At 41.5% G+C, this 24,227-nt stretch overlaps 1 long non-coding RNA gene across 1 annotated transcript in view; it reads right to left on the bottom strand.

Annotated features, from left to right (window-relative positions):
- The window catches only part of LOC147136610 (uncharacterized), a 30,659-nt gene extending 6,475 nt beyond the window's left edge, over positions 1-24,184 (bottom strand). Inside the window, exons 1-6 of the long non-coding RNA XR_015089509.1 lie at positions 24,056-24,184; positions 22,602-22,688; positions 22,329-22,428; positions 19,997-20,083; positions 19,786-19,908; positions 1,578-1,657 (exon numbers count right to left, since the gene is read on the bottom strand). This is a non-coding gene — a long non-coding RNA (uncharacterized LOC147136610). The remainder of the gene's footprint in view (positions 1-1,577; positions 1,658-19,785; positions 19,909-19,996; positions 20,084-22,328; positions 22,429-22,601; positions 22,689-24,055) is intronic.
- Between the last annotated feature and the right edge of the window lie 43 nt (positions 24,185-24,227).

The following is a 24,227-nucleotide window of genomic DNA, read 5'->3' as shown; positions in this document are numbered from 1 at the left end:
TGTTTCAGAAATCATTCTGCCATTTTCATATAACTTTTGATTTGACCATAAATCACTAAGAACATGTTCCAATTTGAATTGTTCTTTTAGTGTGCGTTAAACCGGCCCACCCTCTGACTTGTCCATCCAATCGCACCTTTATCGCCAGCTGACAGACGGAATTTATGAAACTCTGCTAACACCAATTAACACTAAGAGCCCTGAGTCTCTGTTGTCATTTTCAGTCGACAGAAGTGACAAAATGGCCGCCCCCAGAGATGGCTAAAAACGGTTGGATTAACTCTTATTCCACAAACGCAATATTTATCAGAATTCCTTGTTTAAACTAGTGGGAATATATTCTTGAAAAAAAATATGTTTGGGTTGACTCCCCCCCCCCCTTTAAGGCATCGCAAAAAAAAAAAAGTAGCTAGCTATAACCGTCCTTCCGGAGTGTTAGTCGATGCATCGACTAGTCGTTTCAAGGATAAAGCTAAGACGGCGCAGCGACAAACTGGCACAGAAGCCCGCACGTTTGACGTTTGAAGCTCAGGGGGTCCGTATGAATAAATAAGTCTCTGGCTTACAAGAAATCTCTTCTCTAAGCACCGATTCTGCACGGCACTCCCAGCGTAGAGACCATTTCAACTCTAGAAGGGGGCCAAACAACAGCAGTTGGTCTCCTTTAAACAAGTCTGAGCAGAGGAGAAAAATAAATAAAGCCCCCGGCGCTTGGCTTTAATGTATTCAATTAACTGGGGGGTCCCTCCGGAGAACATTTGGATAAAGAGACGGCGTCTCGCCCGGAGATGAATACGCTCAATGTAGTCATTCTGACGAGCGTGATTGGAAACGTTCCTCAACAGGTTCTTACTTAATTAAACTTGCCTTCGTCTGACTTTTGCTGGCTTTGGAAGGAAAAAAAAAATCGGGAGAGGCGCATTGAAAGGCGGTGAAAGTTTTGCCGCGCATCGGCGTGTTGTTTACCCTTGAATTCACAGTTCTTATGAGACTTCCACGATGCCGCTATCGCCCTCAAAGAACATAGAATTATCTCTGATTCAATCACAGACAATTATGCTTTGAAATGAGAGAAATCCAGCAGTCGAGTCAGAGTGGGAGGGCTAATTATGTGCTAGTCATTACTGTTCCCATAATAGCGCCGGGAGACATGAATGTACTGTATGGACATACTGCACTTGTTGGAAAAATGTACGTTGAAAATGAGGGTTGCCATTTTTCAACTCAAAGCCCCTCCCGCCCCGAAAACTGACAATCCTTCATCAAGTCCCCAGGTGAAAGTTGCGCGTTGGTGTCGACTTCATCTAATTCATCTTCGGCAAATACGTCTCGGGAGAAGCCGCTCAGCATCGCTTTGTAGCTCTTTTTTTTTTTTTTTTTAATTCAAGAAAATCAACTCAATCACGCTCATTAGGCATCATTATGTGTTCGATGTTTATTATCATCCATCCCTGATAGCTGGACCCTTGACATCACATTGCTCGCTTTTGCAATTTTCACAGCTCAGGAGTCATTCATAAATATTTTTCAAGTCAAGCATACACGTTTATTTGATATAATATAGATGTAGAGCTTACCCGATGGCCCAACTGTTTTGCACCTTGACGTCAATTCTAGCTGACAGTAGAGGTCAGAATAATGTCAAAATGGCAGCCGCCTAAAGTGGATGAAAACGTGGATTATTAATCTTGCTGTAATTCTTATTCCACCCATGCAGTATTAATCAAAATATCGTGTTTAGGCAAGTAGGGGCACATTTTGTATTCGCGTTCCCCTTTAAGTACAGCTTAGTTGCCTTTCACTTAGGTATAATACTTTTTTTTTTTTTGTGTTAATCCACTCGTTTTTAGCCATCTCTGGGCCATTTTGTCTTCTGTTGACAGAAAATGACATCACAACTGCTCACAACGACCAATCACAGCTCAGATTCAGAAAACAGGTCAGCCGTGATTGGTCGTTGTGAGCCGTTGTGATGTCATTTTGGGTTGACTTCCGCTTTAAGTAGCATTTTTATGTTCCTACATTTAAGCGCAGTGCTGATGAGATAAGGTGATAAGAAGAAGAGGCGAGTTGTGATACGATGAGATCGGATAAAATGGGGGAATTCTGATTGGACGAGACGATGAGATGTGATGAAAAGGAAGAGATACGATGAAATGTGAGAGGAAAAGCTGAGAAAACGGTATGAGTTGAAGGGAGATGTGATTGAAAAAAAAACATGAGATGAGAACGTGAGATTAGGTGGATGGGATAAAGTGAGATAAAAACATAAATGGTGGTAAACAGAGCATGGCCGATTAATCGGTCAGTATTTTATAATCGGCAAAAATGGACTTTTTTTCTTTTTTTATGAATTTATTTAACACAAGACAAAGTATTGTAACCATCAATTTTTTGTTCAAATTCATATATTTACTGTTGTAATAGGGACCAAAAAAGAAGATATTCTATTAATTATATACATATTTTTAAATTAATAATCCGATTAATCGGTTATCAGAATTTAAAAAAAATCGGCATTGGCCTTTAAAAAAATACCCTTACTGGTTAGGCCCAAGTAAGCAAATGAGATGTGACAGTGGCGATTCCGGGTGTGTTTCTTCACCATGTTTGGCCGCCACTTAACACCGTACAACTTTGACTGTGCAGCAAATAAGCGTGAGAGGAGGTGCCCCAAATCCCCCTTTTGTGTTTAAGCGTGGCCCGAAAAGCGTGGACGTACTTATAATGCGGCGTGGAGAATGACTTTGCGCAGCTGCCTGTGTGATGGAGACGGCAGTCGGCACCCAACCGCAGTGACGACTGCAAGTTGGTCCCGTGTTGGAGTTATTTGGTTTGTGGACATACTCGGTTGCACCAGGGCGCTCGGCCCCGCCTCCATTCCAGATGCTAATCAGTTCAGGGCTGACTGGTGACACAGCTTCCTGCCCCTGACAGAAGCGAGTCTCGGCTTTATCAATGGACCCAAACTGCTTGCTAATTACACTCATTTCCTCCTGCATGCATTATTTATGCCAATTGTAAATGACGAGAGGCGATCGGAGCATATCGGGTCAAAATATTAGGTAGGGTTGTACAATTTAAGAGCACGTCTGGGGATTTGGGGTTGGATTGTGTCACTGTCATGTATTGTTTCGTAGCAAGATGTTTATTATGGCAGCTGTCAGGTTTGTCATACTTTAACTATCATTTAAATCATTTTTTTTTTAATTTGTATTCTTTTTTCCCACCTGCCATGAATTAAACCTAACAAAAAGTCTTACATTTATTTTTCATTTTCAATTTTATCCCTACTGAATCACTGTTCATCATTAAACAATACATCTTACTCTCAATAAATTAGACTATTATGGAATATTTCCTGTCAATTAGTTCAGTTCAAAAATTAAACATATTTCACAATCTATTTCTGTTTAATAATAGAATTTTTTCTATTGTCACAATATCAACTAAAAAAGACCAATGTGCTTGCAAAAAGTTGTATTTCGTCCTTATTTCTGAGTAGATTTTCATTCGTCCATTTCATGATAATTCACAAAGTTTGATATCGACACGTTCTTGTTTGTTGAATTTGTTGCGTTTTTCTTCTTTTCTGAAAACATCAAAAAAATGATGTCTGCAATTAAGATTTTAGGTGAATAATGTGACTTTCACTTTTTTTTAACTGAACTATGGAAATATATGAAGCTTTCTCTAGCTTGGGTTACTTATGAGCTGGGCCAAAATCTCGGGATGAAATAATCCATCTGAATTGAGGGATTTTGACCCACCTTAAAAAAAAAAAAAAAAAAAAAACCCAAAAATCATAACCCAACACTTGGGTAAAAAACAACCCAACAGTTGTGCGCCACCAGGTGCTAAAAACTATTCACATCAACTAAATGTGTAAATAAAGCACCTGTACTGCAAAAATGTACAGGTTTATGTATGTATATATTCCATAGAAATCTGTCTCCTTCATCACCCCTCCCTAACGACATCTACTTTAATAATAGAAAAAAAAACAACAACACAGTCCTTAATTGCATTCCTATCTGGAAGGCAGAAATATGCAGAGCAAAAAAAAAAAAAAAAAAAAAAAAAAATCGGTACGTGATGGAATTGCTAATTAGCGTGATATTCTTTTTGCATTCCCCAATCAGAATGTTATGCTTTGCAAAGAAAGATAGAAGGTGAAGGAAAAAAGGGGGGGGGGGATGGGAGAAAAACAGAGTATCGATAAAAGACTGGATGAAAAGTTTGCGGTAGGCATTACGTTGCGCGCTCACCTGAGTTGGCGGCCGTGCGACGCACACCTCTCACGGCACAATACGCACTGATGAGGTCAATGAAAACAGCCTATTGATTACACCGAGACGAGACGTGTCACGCAATTCTCGCTGAGGCTCAGTGGACAATGAGGCTCCGTTTCATTTGCACTTTGAAAGTTTACGCAGACTTTTAAGCAGTCATTAAAAAAAAAAAAAAAGAAAAAAAAAATCCCCCTTTGTACAACGCCACGCTTTTTGCTTGCCATTTTCGCACGAACAATGGCAAATTACGCCGGTGTAAGAACAAGAAAATCTTTTATGATGAATAATACATGTAGTGATTGCAAATAATTGCCTGTAGGGGCTTATTTGCCTTGGGTCGAGCGCGGCGACTCCTTTCGAACTAATATGAGGAGGACGTGAACCCTTGCCCCTACTGATGAGGCCTATTCACAGCCATGTGCCCCCTAACGCTCCTTCTGCTGTAGGCTGATGAGGAGTCTGCTGTTTTGAGTTTCACTACGTTGACGCGTTTGCCATCAGCGCGTTAGCCGGGCACGTGAGTAACAGAGCGGCATTGCTTTAGCACTCAAGAGAGCTCAATCCATCCATTATCTCAAACGTTTGTCCTCGGCGCTAGGGCTGCTCGATTATGAAAAAAAAAAATATTAGTACCGATTATTTTTGGTAATAATTGAAATCACAATTATTCAAACGATCATTGCTGCAAAAATGTTTAAACGTATTAAAAAAAAAAAACAAATTAAAAAAAAAAAATCTTTGAAACAATATAATTATGTTCCTTTTGGACCAAACAAAAAGGTGCAAAAACTTTAAAAGGTGCAAAGGTATCAATTCAAGTATGATTTCATAGTGCGTCAGGTATAAATGCATATTAATCATCATTTTTTACGATTATGCCAATTTTGTAATCGTGGAGTGTAATAATCGTAATTGTAATTGAATTTCGATTAATTGCACAGCCCTACGAATATAATTCCACACACTGTACTTTTGGGGGAAAAACATGTAGATGTACTAACTGTACTAAGAAGGTCACATCTCTTTTGTCACAATTTTTTTTTTTGTAAATAAACTATATTCCACAAACACAAAAAAAATGCTGGGTTGTTTTACTCATTGGATAGCTGTGGATTTTGAGCAGATTAGGTTACTTTCACCCAAGTTTGGGTTAATTATTTTTGACCCAGCAGATTGGGTTGAAGATTAGAACAAAATCATGACCCAATGCGCAAGGTATAAAAAAAACAACATTGGCTCAGTCCCTTTTGATTAGCAATTTCACCCAATTTGGGTTCCTTTTTTTTTTTTTTGGTGATATGACAGGTAAAACAAGCTTGGTTTGATCTTGATTTATGCCATGGTTCGGAATTCAAAATAAATCAGGTCGAAAACTCACATATGCGCACGTGTAACAGCAAAGTAACTCTGTCTTAAGTCCATAAATATCCCATCACAATGTACGGCGGCAGAATGCCAATTCCGCCGCGCTCTTCTGCAGCTTTCAGGTGTGAAATAGGCTTTGTGGAATATTAGCGGCACTGAAAGAAAACGTGAACATAGGAAACATTTGTGCGCATTGTCTGCCATTTGTAAAGAGATACCCAGGGAAATCATCGCGAAAAACAACAAATCCAGAAAGCTTAGAATAATTACATGAGGGTATCCAGCGCTCTCCCATGGAAGATATCAGTGTCCACCATGTCTGGGCTTTGACTATATCTCAAGTAAACAAGGCAACCAAGGAAACTCCCATCCTGGTCAGCAAAAGGCCCCCATTGACAGGACACGCGTACATCAAGTGACCACTTGGACTAAAGCCATGTTGACATGTCAACAAACTTTTTCAACCCGGGACATCAGTGGCCCGAAGAATGTACATTTTGTAAACCCACTTCGGAGTATGCACACGTCACTGCTAGGTTCGTAAGGAGCTGAGAGTTGAAGCAATAACGGACGGACACAAGTTTAAAAAGTGTGAACTTTTAGTTGTACAAAATATGCAAACAACTTACAACCTTGCGCGCAACTCCTCAGGGCCCAATAAGTAATCAAATAAAATGAAATAGAATGTCCTTTTCAAAATTGTTCCTTGTGGAAATTGTTCTTTGAGGAGCCAAGATTTAGTCAAGTCAAAAGTCAAGGGAAATGTCCAGGAAGGGCAACTTGTTATAATAATAATAACAATAAATGCTTCCTTGACGACTCCCGAAGTTCTTATTTTTTTTCTTGTTTCACATTTACACGGGAGAAATCAGACGCCAATGCTCGATCGTACTCGCGAGGCTAAAAGCTAGAATGGGTGCCGCGGAGCATTACTTCCGGTTTCTTTTCAAAATAAAATTACTTATTCAAACATTAAAAACATGAACAAACAATGACTCGAATTGAACAGAGATGATTAGTTAACCCCTCTTTAGGTGGGTTACAATTTCTTTAAAAATACCCGAACGCACGTTACATCCAGGTGACGCAATCTGTCTAATGGTGTTTCTCGCAATTTCTCGCCCGGTAATTCCGCACGCTTTGCAATCATCGGAAGTATCGAGTCGGGGTCAAACCTGCGAGAGGAATGGTTTCATCTGTCAATTGACACAAACTCTATTAGAAAGCGACTCGTGTGATGATGACTGCAGTAATGAGCAGCGGGGGAGCAGCGAGGTGGAAAAGTTCTGCGGCTTGCACGTTCACTTGACGGAGTCACCATAGGAGCCCAGCACTTAGCCTAATAAGACGAGTAGCCCCGGCAACACGCAATTAAATGTCTCCGTGTAAAATGAGCTCTCAGGTCGTGTTTAATGGGCAGAGAGCTCATCAAGATTGGACTGAGCAGGAGAGGAACGCAGCGAAGGAGTTTGCGCGAGAAAGAAACGTCACGCTATGTTATAACATATCAAGCATGAAAGGTTAACTTGAACATGTGTTTCACTTCCCCCCCCCCCCCCTTACACTCCAAAAGAATGAGGGGTGTTAAATACTGTCGGAAAAACTGGATTCTGTAGGGCTCAGTTTTTGCTCTGCAACTTTTTGTGACGTACAGGGTTCACATTTGTATACCCAGGTACAAATAGGTACTGCTTATAAATGGTCCAAGCTAGCAAAGAGATCATGTCGGTAGCTTTTTGCTTACATGTAAGGGTACAAACAAGTGCAAGGCCTATGGGGATGCCTTTCAAAACAGCCCGCTGTTGTATGGAATGCAGTTTAAAAAAAAATAAACAATAGTAAGAGTAATCTAGACCAGGGATCGGCAACTGAATGTACTTTCAACGAACTGTCAACGGTTCTTGTGAAGAAGATTTCTGTACCTTTTTATTTAGTGAAGTTTAAAAAAAAAAAAAAACAATAGTAAGAGTAATCTAGACCAGGGATCGGCAACTGAATGTACTTTCAACGAACTGTCAACGGTTCTTGTGAAGAAAATGTGTGTACCTTTTTATTTACTGAAGTTTAAAAAAAGATAAACAATAGTAGTAGTAATCTAGACCAGGGATCGGCAACTGAATGTACTTTCAACGAACTGTCAACGGTTCTTGTGAAGAAAATTTGTGTACCTTTTTATTTACTGAAGTTTAAAAAAAGATAAACAATAGTAGTAGTAATCTAGACCAGGGATCGGCAACTTAACGCACTTTCAATGAACTGTCAACGGTTCTTGTGAAGAAGACGTCTGTATAGTTTTGGGTACCAAGAACAAAAAACCCACTGTTGTATGGAATGCAGTTTAAAGAAATAAACAGTAGTAAGAGTAATCTAGATCAGGGATCGGCAACTTAATGCACTTTCAACGAACTGTCAACGCTTCTTGTGAAGCAGAGTACAACACGTACCGATTTTTTTGATTTTCCAAACGTGAGGGACCCTGCGCATGAGTGGGAAAAAAACAGTCCGTGTTTTTACCGCATGTACCCCGAGATAACCAACACAGTAAAGCACACACCTAAACCATATCTAAATTCCCCAATCACCAGTCTCCTCCCCAAACCACAAGTGTGGCGTAGTAGACGGAACAGAGAGGCAGCAGTCAAGTTATTTGCATTTGTTGCCGCTCTTAAAATACGATGTTTGCAGTAAGAGGGGGGAAAAAAATCTGGTGATATTGTAAGCAAATGACACGTGACACGAATCTTTGTGTCAATACTTTGCTTTCCTGAGAGAGCGAGAGATGAAAATATGAATCTTTTGCTGCTTGCATACATTGATTTTTTTTTTTTTTTTTTTTTTTTTTGGGCGGGCAGGAAATCAATTGGAAAGTCTACACACCAACTAACACTGTGGCCATTTGTGTATCTAATCTGTCGAGACAATCATAAGCATAAAAAGGACAGCAGCCGGGAGTGATGAATATTAAAGCGGAGTCGCTCGGACACAACTTGAGCCGTCTGGCACGGCAAGGTGAGGTGAACTGGAATAAATGTTCCCCGGTAAATGTTATTCCAAACAATACGCCTCCAAGAGCGCAGAGTGAACGTTCAGCCGAGCGTTTATCAGCTTCAAATGCTACTTTCACGCATTCATACTCCGCCAAGTGAACACGGCGACGACAAAGCGCTGCGATTTATGATTACCAGTCAACTAAGCGGCAGCGGCGGCTTGCGCCCCCAAGCCCCCCCTTAACCCCCCCCACGGACGTCGCGCTTCCTTTCGCTTACCTCGCTCGGGGTCCCCGCTGGCCCGCGCCAACCAGGCCGGCGGGATAATGCGACGGAGGCGGACGCGGGCCGAGAGGAGCTAAATCGTGGCCGCAGGGGCCGACACTCTTTGATTCTTAACCATTACGGAGTTTTCGTAGAGCTGCAGTCAATTTATTTTATTTATTCTAATGAAGAGCATTAGGAGGGCCACGGTGTGCTGCACTGCACATTGATCGCCTCGTTAATCACACTTTGCAGACACTCGCAAATCAAGTTCTAACAGCAAGCACTGAATCAAGAGCAATGAAGCGTAAGCTCCTTCGCAATTTATGATCTTTCAAATTGCATCTTTTCAACCATTAAATTGCAAGATACCATAAATTTTTATCCCTCTTCTACGGTCCCGGTATTGATTCTGTCGTGTGAAAAATAGAGGAGTTGTAAATTCTGGCAGTTAGACTGATCTTAAGCAGCAGCAGCAGAGGTGCCTGAATGGCGGAAGGAAGGTTGTTAATTCACTGATGAGAACAAATATCAGCAGACATCAACTTTTAAAAGTCAAGCCTCACAGGAGGACTCGGAGAAGTTTCAACTATGTGCTTCACTCCATCCTAAAATACCAGTTGGGGCTGAACAATTCATCAAATTCAAAGTGTAGAATACAATTTTCAAACAGGAAAGGTTACTATTTAGGAAAAAAATATAATATAATATAATAATATAATATAAAATAATATAATATAATATAAAACATATTAACAACTCTAACTGATGTAGCTAAATAATATAATATGAATTGACGGTTCTTTTGCATTTATTTTAGTGTAAGTATTAGCTGTAAAACCAAAACAATTATGTACAATAAATCTGATATTTGTTATTGTAATACAGATTGATTTATTGCTTGTTTTTGTTAAAAAAAAAAAATACACGGGAAGAGGACCTTAAAAAAAATAATTGCATATAAAATCGCAATTGCAATAATGGAAGTGGGGGGGGGGGGGGGGGGAATCATGGTTATTTTTCAATATTGTTGAAATTGCACCTTTAAGGTCATTCAGATGCGATTTTGAGGGGATTAGAAATCAAGAATAGGAATTAAAGTCCTTTCTGTGTGTGATAATGATTTTCAACAGTCAAACGTCTTCTGTTGAAGACAAAATGCGGACAAAAATAAATCGAGGCAGTATAACAAATCAAAAGGCCCCAAAGTAAAAAGCCAGCATCAACACTTCTTATCTCAGAACAATTTCAATCAGGTTGGTTCTTGGAAGGCATTGTACTCTGGCCAAACTGCAAGGAACCCTTGTCCAACAATACAGGCAAATTAGTTCTTTATGATTGGGCTTGTTAAGCATCTACACAGTACTTTATACATCTGGGGGGTAAAAGAATAAGACGTGACACAAAAGTGCCTCATTTGCTGTAAGTAGACGTTAAAGACGTGTCCACAAAAAAGCTTCTACACCAAAAAAAAAAAAAAAAAAAAGTGGTTAACCTCTCCACACCTGATCAACTCTTCAGCCATGATTGGAAAGTACACCTGCTGTTATGTGACGCATGGAAGGCTGATTTTACACACACAAAAAAAAAGGAGAATTTGCGGGGGGTGGGGGGTGGGGGGGCAGGGGGGGACACTTTTTCATTGGAGTTGCAGCCTGACAAACTTGGCTTTGCATTGATGTATGACAAGTGTTGTCAGTTGGGCTCCAGCTTTGGAAACTAGAAATAAGTGCTGCAGCACAACTGGTGACACAGCGCCTCCCCCCAGGGAAGAAGAATCAGCAGAGGAAAAAAGCATGAAAGAAAAACAAACCATAATAAAGGGCATTAGTGCTCACAAACATTGGATTGATCAGACAATTACAATCAATCTGGCGTGTTAAACCCAATCTGGTAGCACACGCAGGTTGGCAGCCTGCCTTTCTGCAGCTGGAATGTTTCCAGATGCTCTTTTACTGGTCTGCGCAGCGGGAATGTCTTCCGCTTTAATCTCACTACTCCTTTTTTTTTTTTCCCCCTACAATTGACAATTTCCGAGATTTTTGAAGTACTTGAACTTGGATAACTAAATTTTGTTGCAAAAGTAAATTTGCTTAAGCGATTCCGGAAGTCCGCCACTCAGACAACTGTTTTTTTTTTTTTGTTTTTTTTTTGCGCTACAACTAACAATTGTTTTAATAATCGATTCATCTCTTGACTATTTTTAATTGACATCCTTTTATTCACAAACTGGGCATCACTTTAAATTGACAGTGCTGATTACTGATTATGATATGATTTAATGGTTGAAAAAAGTCATGTGCCCGCTTTGATGGAGGACTACAACATCAAATCTGAGAATATTTAGTGATGAGAGGCTATGCTGTAATTCCAAAGATTTGGACAACTTTAATGTAAACAAGGTCCCAAAACGATGAATTGACTATCAAAATAATGATTGATTGGTTTGATAATTGATTAGTTGTCATCTCTAATTCATTTATTTAACCCTTGTTTATCCAGGTATGGCAAACGAGAACAGATTTTCAATTACAAACAAAAAGTTGCCGTGTGTTCTAAATTCAAATTGAGGAACTCTGTTCCGGTGTGAGAGAAAAGTTCCCTTTTCCTGATGACGAGTTATAAGGGGGAGTACAGACAAACACAAATGAATGAAGGATGCATCAATTAGTGTTGGGAAAAAACAAAGGTACAAAATGAAATAAATATATGAGGTAAAACTCATTTTCATAATTTAACAGTGGGATTAAGCGCAACCATAGGGAGGAACACATGGCTAAGGATAGAAAAACAAAAAACTGCAATGGTCCAATGCTGGAGCCCTGAGGAACACAAAGCGATATCACATATTCCCACTGAACGAAATGAATTAAGGAATTCAAATCGCACCTCAAACGTGGCTCGTACAAGTCAATGCTTTATGATGGCTGCGGATTGTACTCTGAAACGGGTGATGTGCTTTGACATTGTTCCTCACGGTAAACATGATTGAAACGAAAAACGCAAGCAGGGAACCGAAACCTCAGTCCCAAAGACATCCTCGGCTTAAGAGAGAGCTCAACCGTGATTGCATGAGCGTCACTTGGAAATGTTTTGACTAAGAGACCTCGTGGCAGAAAGAGAGCAGAGCAATTACCATCTCAACACAAGTAATAGCAAAAGAAGCACCGCATTTAGATCTTAATTTGCAAGTGGGCATTCCCTGCTGAAACATCCTGTTCCTCTTAAGGTTGCTTCAAAAAAAAAAAATAGTGAACCGGCGCCATGAACAAGCAGCCAACATTTCACTGAGAGACTTGCCAGCACAACAAAGGGGAGATGCTCCGGGCTATGACAACTTTTTGAGAATGACAAAAACACTGCCTGACAAGCATTCAAGCGACGGCTGAGCACCGGCAGATTACACAGATCTTTATCTTTTCATAAAACAGAGTGCGGCGTTTAAGTGCCGCTGACTGCGACTACAATCTGAATTGTAAAGAGTGTCACAGCCATTACATGGAGATGTTGGGCCCGTAATGGCGGCAGTAATTGTGTGATGACAGTTTCATTGCGCGGTGACATTCTCTCCGGGGCATTTTCGCCGTCCCCGCCAGGTAACACGGGTCCACTGAGAATGGGCGGCGCCTTACACTCGGACTCGCCTTGAACGGAAACACCCAGCGAGTCCTCCCGTGGCCATCTTTACCGACCGCTCCGTCAAACGCACCGAGTCGGAGTCTAGCCGCAGGTCCGAGTGAGGTAATTAGGTGTTAATGTGAAATAACGGCATCGTGGCGGATTGTTACGTAGGGAGGAACGCGGACGTAGACGTGATCCCCGAGCGAGGGGAACAATTGCTTGAAAATCAAAACATGCTGTCAGAGGCTCACCTAAGCAGCAGCGAATGCCCCGACTTTGGAATACATTACAGTGGTAATTGCGCTGACAAAATTACCTAGTCCAAGATGAGCTCAGCCAGACATGCGAAATGTGCATGTCGATCGGCTCAATTTCCTGAGCGCTGCAAGGCTACAATCACCACTTTTATGCAGGGGAAAAAATACAAATCAACAGGGAGCCGGCACAAACATACATGGAATACGCGGAAATTGATGATTTACGCTAGGTAAATCTTTACAAAAGTAGGCCCGCAGAAGGGATTTTGGAACTCTCGGGGGCAAGCTAAGGATGAAATGCGCGAAAAAGCCGTTCATATTTGAAATAACGGCTAAACAGTAATTGTTGGCAAAAACAATACCCACCGTCCAACATTATCCATCCATCCATTATCTCTACCGCTTCTCCTCACAAGGGTCGCGGGGCGGGCCGCAGCCTATCCCAGCTGTCTTCGGGCAGCACACCCTCAAATGGTTGCCAGCCAATCGCAGGGCACACAGAGTCAAACAAACACCCGCACTCACAATCACACCTAGGGGCAATTTAGAGAGTCCAATCAACTTACCGTGCATGTTTTTGGCGTGTGGGAGGAAACCGGAGCACCCGGAGAAAACCCCCACGCAGGTGAACATGCGTGCGAACCAGCGACCAACATTAGTGAATCTTAAAATGTTGCCGTAAGCTCTTTCTCAAGTGGTGGTTGTTAGTCAAACCGATGACGGCCACTGCCTATCGCCGAGGAGGACGAAAGGGGCTGAACAACTGCCAAGACGGAGGGGAACGGTCTTAATAAACAAAAGCATATTATCATGCGCAGACTTCATCGTTGATTACCAGTTGTGCTTCTTTGCAGTGGGCGTTCACATTAGCAAAGGGGACCGTTACAATCCCCCTTGCGCCTACGATCCGATGAGGATCACCTTCATCCGTTTGAAAGGTGATTGCTGAGCAAAATTGTTTCTCCTAACACATTCTGCCCGAGGCGGGAGCACATTTTTCCAGCATGTTAACAAACATGTAATTTCCATAAACATGTCTGGTAATTGACAGCTTGATTTGGGTTGTGCCAGCGAGCTGACAGGCTGCTCTTGGCTCGCCTTATTGCTAGCCGAGCCGGCTTAAGGCCTCGCCGGGCTCTAATGAGCCTCTCAGGGCTTTGTCTGGATTAAGCCTCCGACAAGAGGAGTCTCACGCAAATCCCATCCAACATTCTTTATCTTGTTAGACGACATCATTTACTGTCATCAATGATATTAATAAACAAGCCAAGTCAGTAACAATGAGTATGTCGACAAATCATGGATGAATCTTTAATTGCAACGCAGCTATAAACAGCACAATGGATGTGATTTTATACAAAAAATTGCAATATAGCAGCCTAAAGTGGTCTCTAAACACCCAACGTTAGTTATATATATATATATATTTTAGGGCTGTCAAAATTAAAGAATTAACTATGGAGATTAATCAAAATTTCATACTGCACTAAAAAAAATTAACTCAGTTAACTCAGTTTTATTTTCTTCCTGTAGCAGCCGACCTCTGCTCACTAGTAGTTTACGTAGTTTTACTTTAAAAAGTTGCTTGACGGCTCATTGGAGAAAGCCAAAATAATTTACACACTTTACACAGGCAAATTCAAGTACCATATTAGTTATGTCTTTGGTGTCTCGTTCAACTGTTGTATTTTACAGGAAAAGAATCGTATCCAAGGATCAAAGAAAGCTATTAAAACAGTCTTTGAAATATACTTTTTAAAAAATTAATTCCAAGATTTTACTTAAGTAAATATTGGTTTGTAACAAATTGTAGTTGAAAAAGACGATTAATTGCGATCAATTAAGGAAAATTTTGCGATTAATTAGTTAAAAAAATGTGAATTGCTTGACAGCACTAATATATATATATATAAATAAATAAATAAACATGGGTCAGAACTCCCAACCACAACTAACGTAGATTTGCTATATTAACCTGATTCACTCACCACATTTCCTACGCGCTATTGTTGCCAAGACTTCAAATCACCGAAGCACCGAAAAGCATATTCAGCAATGCTTTTAAGTGACTACTGTGAATAAATCCAGGCCTTGCCTGTGCGCCTGCGGCGTCAAAACGTCAGTCACATGATGACACGATGAGGCTTTGCAGTCAAGATTTTTCGCGGCCCGCACGCCACCAGCATTTTCTGGTCTATTCTTGTCCGTCAAAGACGGCCGCAGCGCCCAGACGTCGGCGAGCACAAGGGGAAAAATAGACTCGGGTAAATCTGTATTGAGTTGAGCATGAAGGCTGTTAATACATATTAATGGTGACAGGAGTATTTGCAAGTGAATACACGGGCAAAGGGGATTAAACATAAGTCACCATAGAAGGGGAGGTATCATCACTCCCATTCTGGCGTGGGACTGGCCTCTATCAGATTCATCCACATGCACATTGCCAGCAAACACTGAGCCCTTATCTCCTCGCTGGGCCTCTCCGGAGAGTTTACAATTTCTCGCTTCGCTGGAGCCTGAGCTCAGCTTGTTACGGGCACAAAGGCGGCGAGGTGGCCTGCTCGACAGCACAAAGCTCAGCCCTCACCTCTGGACGCACGCATTTCCCCCCCAGATAACGCCTGACATGTCGGGCGGCGGCGCGACAACGACCCTTCACGGTCGTGACAACAGAGCGGGAGTCGTCCTCAAAGTTAGAAGGCGCAAATGTGCGGCAGACGCGTCCAAGTTGCGACGCGGCTTCGGTGAAGGACGGCCGGCTGTTAATGAGCCGACGTGAGGCCGGTTGACGCGGGAGACACTTTGACGGTGCGTTCGTGTGAGGACATCACAGTCACTGACCTTTTTGCTTCTACGCTCATCACATATGTTCCCGGGGGAGTTGAATTTGAGCACGTGATCCAAAGCAGAACATATGGACATTTACATGAAAACATAGACTAGGTACACCTGCACCATCTGTTGTTATCCAAGAAATGGGTCTCCCCCCCCAAAAAAAAAAACCAAATTCTTGACAACTGCGAACACAATGACAGACATTGTTAGATTAAAACAAGGGCTGTCAAAGTTAAAGTGTTAACTATGGAGATTAATGTAAATTTTATAATGCATAAAAAAAATAAAATAACTCAGTTAACCTCTGCTCACTTTACAGCCAAACTTAGCGTCACTGTCGCAAAGACGGACTTTTACGTAGTTTTACTTTGCTCGATGGCTCAGTGGAAAAATCCAAAATAATTTGCACACTTTGCAGAGCCCAATTCAAATACCATATTAGTTATGCATCTTTGGTTTATCGTTCAACGGTTGTATTTTACAGGAAAAGAATCATATTCAAAGATCAAAGAAAGCCATTATAATCAAAATATACTTTTTTTGCACATTAATTGCAAGATTTGACTCAAGTTAATATCGTTTCTAAACTGGTAAAAAATTGTAATTGAAAAATCAGATTAATCGCGATTAATTATGGAAGATTTTGCGATTAATTAGTTAAAAAAAATTTGTTATCATTTGACAGCCAAGTCAAACATTTCTGACAGCGCCAATCAGACATTTTTGGAATAGCATTGCATTGATCATTTTTAAAGCCAATTTTCAATACATCTTAAACTGTAGCTAAGGTTAGTCACGGGTTACTGTAGTTGCAAGAAACGTTTTTGATGTTAACACATCATCCACAGGATAACAGACATCCACAGGCGGGATATGCTGAACAGAGAGCATATACAACGGTTGAACTATAAATTTATGCAACATAAGACACCAAAAAAAAAAAAAAAAAATCTGCACTTTGAAGCCAGACTGCAGCTTGTCGTACACGAGGCCTCCTGGTCGTTACACTGTCAGCAGACGTGTTGCCGAGACAGCGCCGCCATTGTTTCCACGGGACACAATGAAATTCTATTTTCGATTTTACTCGGTGCAGTAATTATCTGCATTGTTGCTTGAGAATAATGAAAATAAAGTGCATGAATATGTGCCGGTCAATTGGATTCTGTCACTTCAAGCAGAATCGGGCACACAAGCGAGCGCCTTGCCAGCTCGTAATAACGATGGCGTTTGCGTGGAACAATTTGCCCTCTAAAACAGCTCATCAACACAAGAGAGTCTGTCACCGCGGGGACGGACTGACAAGTCGTGCGCATCTGTCTGTTATTAGCATGTCTCGGGCGACAAGCTCAATTATCTGACACTGCCTGTAATTTCCATTTCCTTTTTCTGGCACAATGTAAACTTTTCCTCTCCTTCGTTTTCAAAAGGAGCTCGTCTCGGATGCTGATATAAGATGAAATGTGTGGGAGGGGGAAGCGGGAAACATCTGCTTGTCAGGGGGAGGCTGCCGCGCTCGCTATGACGACGCCTTGATGGTTGCTTCTACTCTAATGCTTGCGCTCGGATGAGTCCGTCAAGAGGAAGAACATGGCTTCCGAGTCCGATAATGAGCGGCGAAAGAATTATTTAAAGGAGGATTACATGACTATTAAGACGTGTTTACGTCTTGCAGCTGATGTCAAACAAGTCCTCTTGGGATGAGGTGGTTGAAAAGTCTCGTGCGAGTCTGACAGCAGTCGTTCCGGCAGTAAACGGTCAATTGGACGGGTCAGGGAGCAGCGTTACGTAAAAGAAGAATTTTAGGTGAGGATTGCCAGATAGAGAAATGTATTTTCACTGTTTTGGTTGGTAGCAATTCGGGCTGAGTAATTAATCAAATTCAAATCGACATCGTAGTGGACTATAATTTCTAAATAGCAAAGGCTACAATTTTGTTTGGTTTCATTTTGGTCAGTCTGTGGGAATTTTTTTGTGTATCGCTAGTGTGGGGCCGAAGCTTCCCAGGTTAGTTTGGTAAATTTGATATTTTTTCACACGTCTACTATTGGTCAGTCTACACGTGTGTGTGGGTATTTTTTGTTTTGTTTTTAAATTTTTTTTGACCAGTCTAAAATGTTGAAAATGGCTTGCGCTCTTTGACGATGTAATGGTAACTGGGTGAACAAAAATGACATTTTGGGGGTCTTATTTTGCGTCTTATACATGCTTCAGGTGTGCGGTCCACGTGTTTAAGTACCCTTGTTTTGTGAAACATGAAAGGTTCAAGTGATAAAGTCACAGATTTGTTTTGAATTTTGGTTGTAATATGATTGACTAATTTATGTTATCGCCACACTTGTTTGGTAGGATTTTGTTGAAGTTGTCGTGAAGTGTTTGCTAAGTTAACAACTCTAATTGAAGTCGATAAACGGTCTTTCATATTACTTTATGGTTCATTTACCTTTATTTTAGCATAAGCCTAACCTATAAGACGACAAAAGTTGCATTTAGTAAATCTGATATATCTGATTGTTTCTTGTGGCACAGATTCATATATTGCTTGTTAAAAAAATACATGCACTCTAAAAACCGTTGGGTCAAAAACTTACCTTGATTGGGTCAAAAAAGGACTGACCTAACTTTTTTTTTTTTTCAAACTTAATCCAAAAGGTTAGGTGGAATAAAAAAATAAATAAAACACAACAACCCAATTTTTGTTTTTTCGTTATTCATTTGACCCAATTTTTGGGGTTGAAGCAATACCCCCAAAAGTTGGATTGGTCCCTTTTTGACCCAATTTTGGTTATTTTTGACCCAGCTGTTTTTAGAGTTTGGGAAGAGACCCTCGAAAAAATAATAATTAAATCGCAATCACAATATTGAGGGTGAGAAAAAAAAAAAAAAAATCCCAATTAGATTCTTTTTCAAATGGTTCAGCCCTCTTAGCAATGGAGCCTTCCACCCCTTTCAGTCACAAAGACACCACCCGAGAGTTCAGCCTCCACAATGAACCGAGAAGTAAACAATAGCTAACACGAATGTGAAAACGGCGCAGGCTCCATTCATTGCGATGGATTACACTGGAATTATCCACCGATTTGAGTTTTTGACCGATCGCCGACGGACAACAAGAGGTGAAAATGACCGCCGGCAGTGAGCCAATCGCTGTGAGTGAGTGCGAGCGTCCGCCTTGCTTATGGGGCGAACGTTAGAGGAAGTGGTAATGATGACAGCTCTAACTCAGTCCAGGTGCACTAAAGCATGGCAGGCTGTTCAATTGCCCAGAACCCATTACCGCTCCCCCGAGAGCAACCTCGTAATGTGCGAGGTGCCTTCTGTAGAGCGCTGACCTATTGTCAACAGAGGAATCTTTCCCATTTTTACACGAAGACACATTGCAAAGGTTAATTCTGCATGGCGAGATTTCCTTTCCGAGTGGGATGAAAGTGGATCAATGTGCACAAACGTGTGCATGACAACAACAAAGCTGGTTGGTCCCCGGCGTTTGACACTTCCTTTCTACGTGAATGTTTACCGCGTTACCACAACACAAAGGGAGGAAAGGGGAACGTTCGGAGTACGGTTTCTTCATTGTGAGCAACGTCAGCAACATTTACGGCGCATTAGTTGAATCGGGTGTATTGGAGGAGAGAAACATCTGAAACGTGCAGGACAGCGGCCCTCGAGGACCCGAGTTTGACAAATGTGCTCTAGAACCGGCAAGTAGCCTGCTAGCTAATTAGCCGCACATTGGATAGTTAGGCCTTGGCAGAGGTCTGCACTCTCCTGAATGATGTTATAGGTACACTGGAGTGGTCGGACTCATTTACGTAGAAAAAAGTTACAACCAGGTTTACGACGGTAGAAGACTTTTTGTTCTGATTTGTAATTTGATTGAATTCAGAGAAAAATATGAGTAAAAAAATTTTTTTTTGCATGTAGATTTTACTTCGCTGTCTTTTAAGCCGCGGTAAGAACTAAATTGGGGCTTCCTGCTCCAGAGCACCCTCTACATCTGAAAGCATCATTTTCTCTAAACCAAGAACTGCGAAAAAAAAAAAAAAAGTCATTAGATTGACCTTGTGCGCATCTCTGTTCCGGTGTCATTTTGGAGACTGTTAGAGGACCGTTCGCCAGATACTTTCTATCTGACCAAGGTACGAGTGGGAGCAAAATTGAGCTCACCTTCGAGGCGGACTCGAGTCCTCTTGAAGGCTGAAAAGCCTGGGATGAGCCCAGTGCTGGCACTCCTTGTTTTGCTCCCGGAGACATGTGTAATCAGAGCCAAAGTCCAGCACAGATTACAGTCTTCAATCAGTCGGGGGGGGGGGGGGTGATATGTACATTACTGTCTCTGCGGCGCATCTGCGCCACTGTCATCCTGCATGCATATTACCTGTGTCAAAGCTGCCACAGAAGCCGTCGCGCGTTGGTGTAGATTCTTGCCGGCTCGCACTCTTCCGCGGGGCTACTCTGCTGTGACCTCGGAAGATGTTGTTGACACCGTTTAATGTACATTTCCAGACACAAAAAAAACGTCTCCCGTCATATCTGAAATTGTCTTCCAACACTAACGGCCCTGCTCTTGTCACCGAAAGGCACGGCGGAGAGCGCGCTGCTCAGTTCTGCTTCAATTGGAGGGAGTTGAAGCGCGGCTGTCCGGGTTTGACCTTGAGGTGAGCAATGAAGGAGAGTTATTCTGCGTAGCCACGGAAACTACTACATCATCTGATGCAATTGTCTCGTCAGTAAAAAGAGACAGACACAATGGACATCATCATGTGGGATATTCTTGTCGATTCAATTTTCACAGCTGGATGCGGCTAACGGTAAATGCAAAAACAGCGGGGCCCAAATTCCACAATGAAGATTGATCCGATTTGAATTTCGTCCCCGAAAAAGGAGCAGCGCGGGCCCGTAATCCTCCGACCGCAACGAGTGTTTAATTTGAAGCTGAATGGCACCTTGCAACGTAACGGGATGATGCGAAATGATTTGTAACCACAGCAATTCAAACATGCATGCGTGACGCTAACCGAAAATACATGAAAAATGTCATCTGCAAGCATGCTGGATATCGAGTTTGCATAATAGCATCCAACCCCCCCCCCCCCCACCCCCCAGCACCTCCTTGTCCCGCGCCAGGTATCACCTTGAGAAATCGAGAGCCCAAACACACGGTCACATCACCAGCGCTTTTGCTCGTGCTACAATTGTGTTTGGACCTGCCGGTGCTCGGGGGGGGGGGGGGAGGTCACCAAATTGTCTGTGAGATTTAAAAAGAGAGAGAAAGGTGCTGACCTGGCGCTAAATTGTCCACATAGAGTAGACGGAGAATATCAGGTTATTGAGTTGATCCATGCTGGGTTTCCTCGCCGGGGGAAAATGATCAGTGCTATTGTCTGCCTCGCGCAGTTGATCAAGGGCAAGAGTGTGATGGGGAATGCGGCACCCCAAAAAATAAATAAAAATAAATAAATAAATAAAATAACACACCCTTCAATCCCGGCCATAAAAAAAAAAAAACGATTAAACTAAACATGAAGCAGTATGACACTGAGTCCGATACATCGGGTCTACATGCAAAGATTCTGTATGCCTCTAAATCTTAGGAGGTGCTTTACACTCAAAGTAGATGTAGTACATGACTGCAGCTGTGTGACACCAACAATCCATTGGGCTGTACTTGTTCCTTGAGAAAGGAAAATAATAGTCATTTGGCAAAATTGCAGGCCTATCTTGCCACGACTGGGCAAAAAGCGCAAAAACTGGACCCAAATGGAGACGCCGCCGCCTTCATCCCTCAAGTGTTTTGTATATGAGGGACTGTAGAACGAAATATGTCATTTGTGCTAACAGTGCAAAGACAAGGTTATAAAGAGCAATCCTGAATTCTATAGTGTTGCTGTCGTTGCTAGTGGTCAATGTCAACGCACTTCCAATTTTGGGACAAAAATATCGACACAATCACACACAAGAAAAAAAGCTTTCCCTTCAATTTCCATGATTAAAGTTCCCGTAAAGTGAAAATGAACGTGTCTTGTAAATTTCAAACAAAGAAACAACCCGGCCAAGTGAAAAAAAATGGCCAAGTACATAAAATACTCAACTGTAAACGAAATATCACTACGACTTACGTATGTCTGGCATCTTTCTTATGCCTACGCATCACTACATGCTTGACCTGTGAAAAGATCTGCTTAGAAGCCTCCCACCGGGTCGTCGCAGGGATTTTCAGACCGAGACGACGGGCGCTAGGCACCAGCTAGCTCCCAAGCTAAGCAATAATAACTAAGTCACTCACAATTGCTCAGATAACCACTCATGTCAACAAGGGCGGAGGGAGGACTCCAACTCAACTTCAAGTGCATCACTGGGCACCGTTTTAGCCACGCCCCCACCCCCACCCCCCAAAAAAAAAAATTTAGGAAGTGCCACATAGCATAGGTGTTTCTTGCCCATTTTGGGGGTTCCTCAAGCACCCCTAAATTGAAACCCAGCCCCCCTAAACATTGTTGAGATTTTATGTTTTTTTTTTTTTTTTAAATGTATGTCATGTGTTTTTTAAACAAGCTAGTGAAGTGTACTAACATACAGTAAGTACTCTGTTGGAATGATATTTGAACAAAATGACACTATCTTTAATTATGTACACCACATGTATTCGGAAACAAATTCCCTGAATTCACTTTCCAGGGTCTTTAAGGAAAAGACAAAGCAGGGTTTACTTAGCGTATCTGTAGCAGCTTTTCAGCGTCAAGTGGCCTCAAGCTCTTCAACTTTTTTTTTTATTATGGCTGCAAGATCTTCTCCGTCCATTTGTCAGCACTGAAAAGACAGTATTCAAACATTAGGGGAAAATGTATTATGAAGTCTTGCAGCATAAAAATGATGTCAAGCAATTCTCCATCCTTTGTTGTCATTTTTGGCATGCACAGCAAACCTAATAACGCCAAAACTAATAATATCGGAAGTAATAATAATTGATCAAAGGAGCTCACATGTCAAATGTGCGTCCAGTTGAAGTGGATAAGGCACGACGTTTCACGCAGATTGTCCCGGAGGTGTGTGCACTGTGGATTTCATTCCTTCAGGGGAGCAAAGATTATTACAATATTCAGATTACAGAGCAAGGGAAATTAATTGGACTAATTAACATACAAGTAAATGATGATACCCTTAACACATTTCATTAACTCAAACTGTCATTCTATGTTCTTGCTGCACTTGGTATTGCATTACAATGACTTGGATTCATTAAAGTATGCAAATGAAAGGGGGGGGGGGAGTGGACGAGGCCTCTTTAACAGGCGACACCATTTGACTTGCTTTTTATTTTCTGACAAAAAAAAAAAAAAAAAAAGCATACCGATTTACCCCATAAAGCTTTTCCTCCACTATTTTAATTATGTTCATACGCATTAAAATCTAGTGGTCATTCATAAATTTTGAATCACTTGTGCTCCTTTTAGTACACAATATTGAACAGAAAGAAATAGCAATAAGGTCTAATTGGTTAAGTGTCCCATTTCAGTCCAAGCTAAAGGCACTATTAGTCAGATGTACAATGTCGAGCCAAATTTGTTCTCTTCATTGAACCCATCCCTAAAGAACAATTGGGGGCCACGCTGTGCGTACCTGTCCGAATCCGAATCTATTTCTCAGCACGGTGGTTAATGAAGATGATTGCAAATGGCAAATTTCGAAAAGAATTAGCAGTACTTAACTGGAGCAAAATTAATTACTACAAATAATGCCCTTTTGTTTTTATCTTTGCAAGTGACTTATAGTGACAGGGAAAACTATTAAATGTACTTCCACTACATGGCAAAACATCCAATTCACCAGTGTATCCATTTCTTGCCATTCATAAAAAATAAGTCAAGGCGTGCACAGGTGAAAGAAAAATTGTGATGAGATCATTATATCATATACAGGATCTTCTTTTGTGACATAGTTGTTTGGCGGGGTGCCTTGACTCAATAAAGGTTAGTAAGCACCGATTGTAGAGAACAAGGCACAAAGTTGAGTTTATTTTCCAGAATATCACGACAAGCCGATGGGCCGGTATAAAATTCAAGATCCCAGGGTCAGATCCGGCGTGTCACATTTTTTTTTCCTTTTTTGCGGCCTACTAAGCAAGTATCTACTTCGTGTTTCTTGCTAAATAGATTTGTCATTGTCCTTCTGGCAGGATATCTACCCCAAAAATTGCATTTATTAAGTATTTAATTAAATTGAACAATAGCTTTATAGTTATATACTAATTTACAAAACTTGATTTCAAATTCACATTTATTATTGTGGCTGACAACTGCACCGTACAGAAAAAGTGTTACCTTATTGAGCCACATGGTCAAAATATTACAAAACTCACAACGCACTGGAGCTCTACACCACTTGCCACAATCCCAATAATAACGCCAACATGAATTAAGGAATAAATTCTACTCACCTGACATTTCAAATGGTGATGAACGGGGCATTCCACAGGTGTACTTCACACTCACTCACTCCTGCAGGTTGTGTTCAAAGTCAAGAGACTTTCTCCAACAACTTTCGCTTCTAATGTTTTTGAGCTCACCTCCGGTTGGCCACAGCCGACTTCTGACTCTTGTCTTTGCAAC

The sequence above is a fragment of the Filicampus tigris genome, chromosome 14 (assembly GCF_054856515.1).
Source record: "Filicampus tigris isolate MCC_2025a chromosome 14, RoL_Ftig_1.0, whole genome shotgun sequence".
Lineage (NCBI taxonomy): Eukaryota > Metazoa > Chordata > Actinopteri > Syngnathiformes > Syngnathidae > Filicampus > Filicampus tigris.
This window is presented reverse-complemented; position numbering and strand designations above follow the sequence as displayed.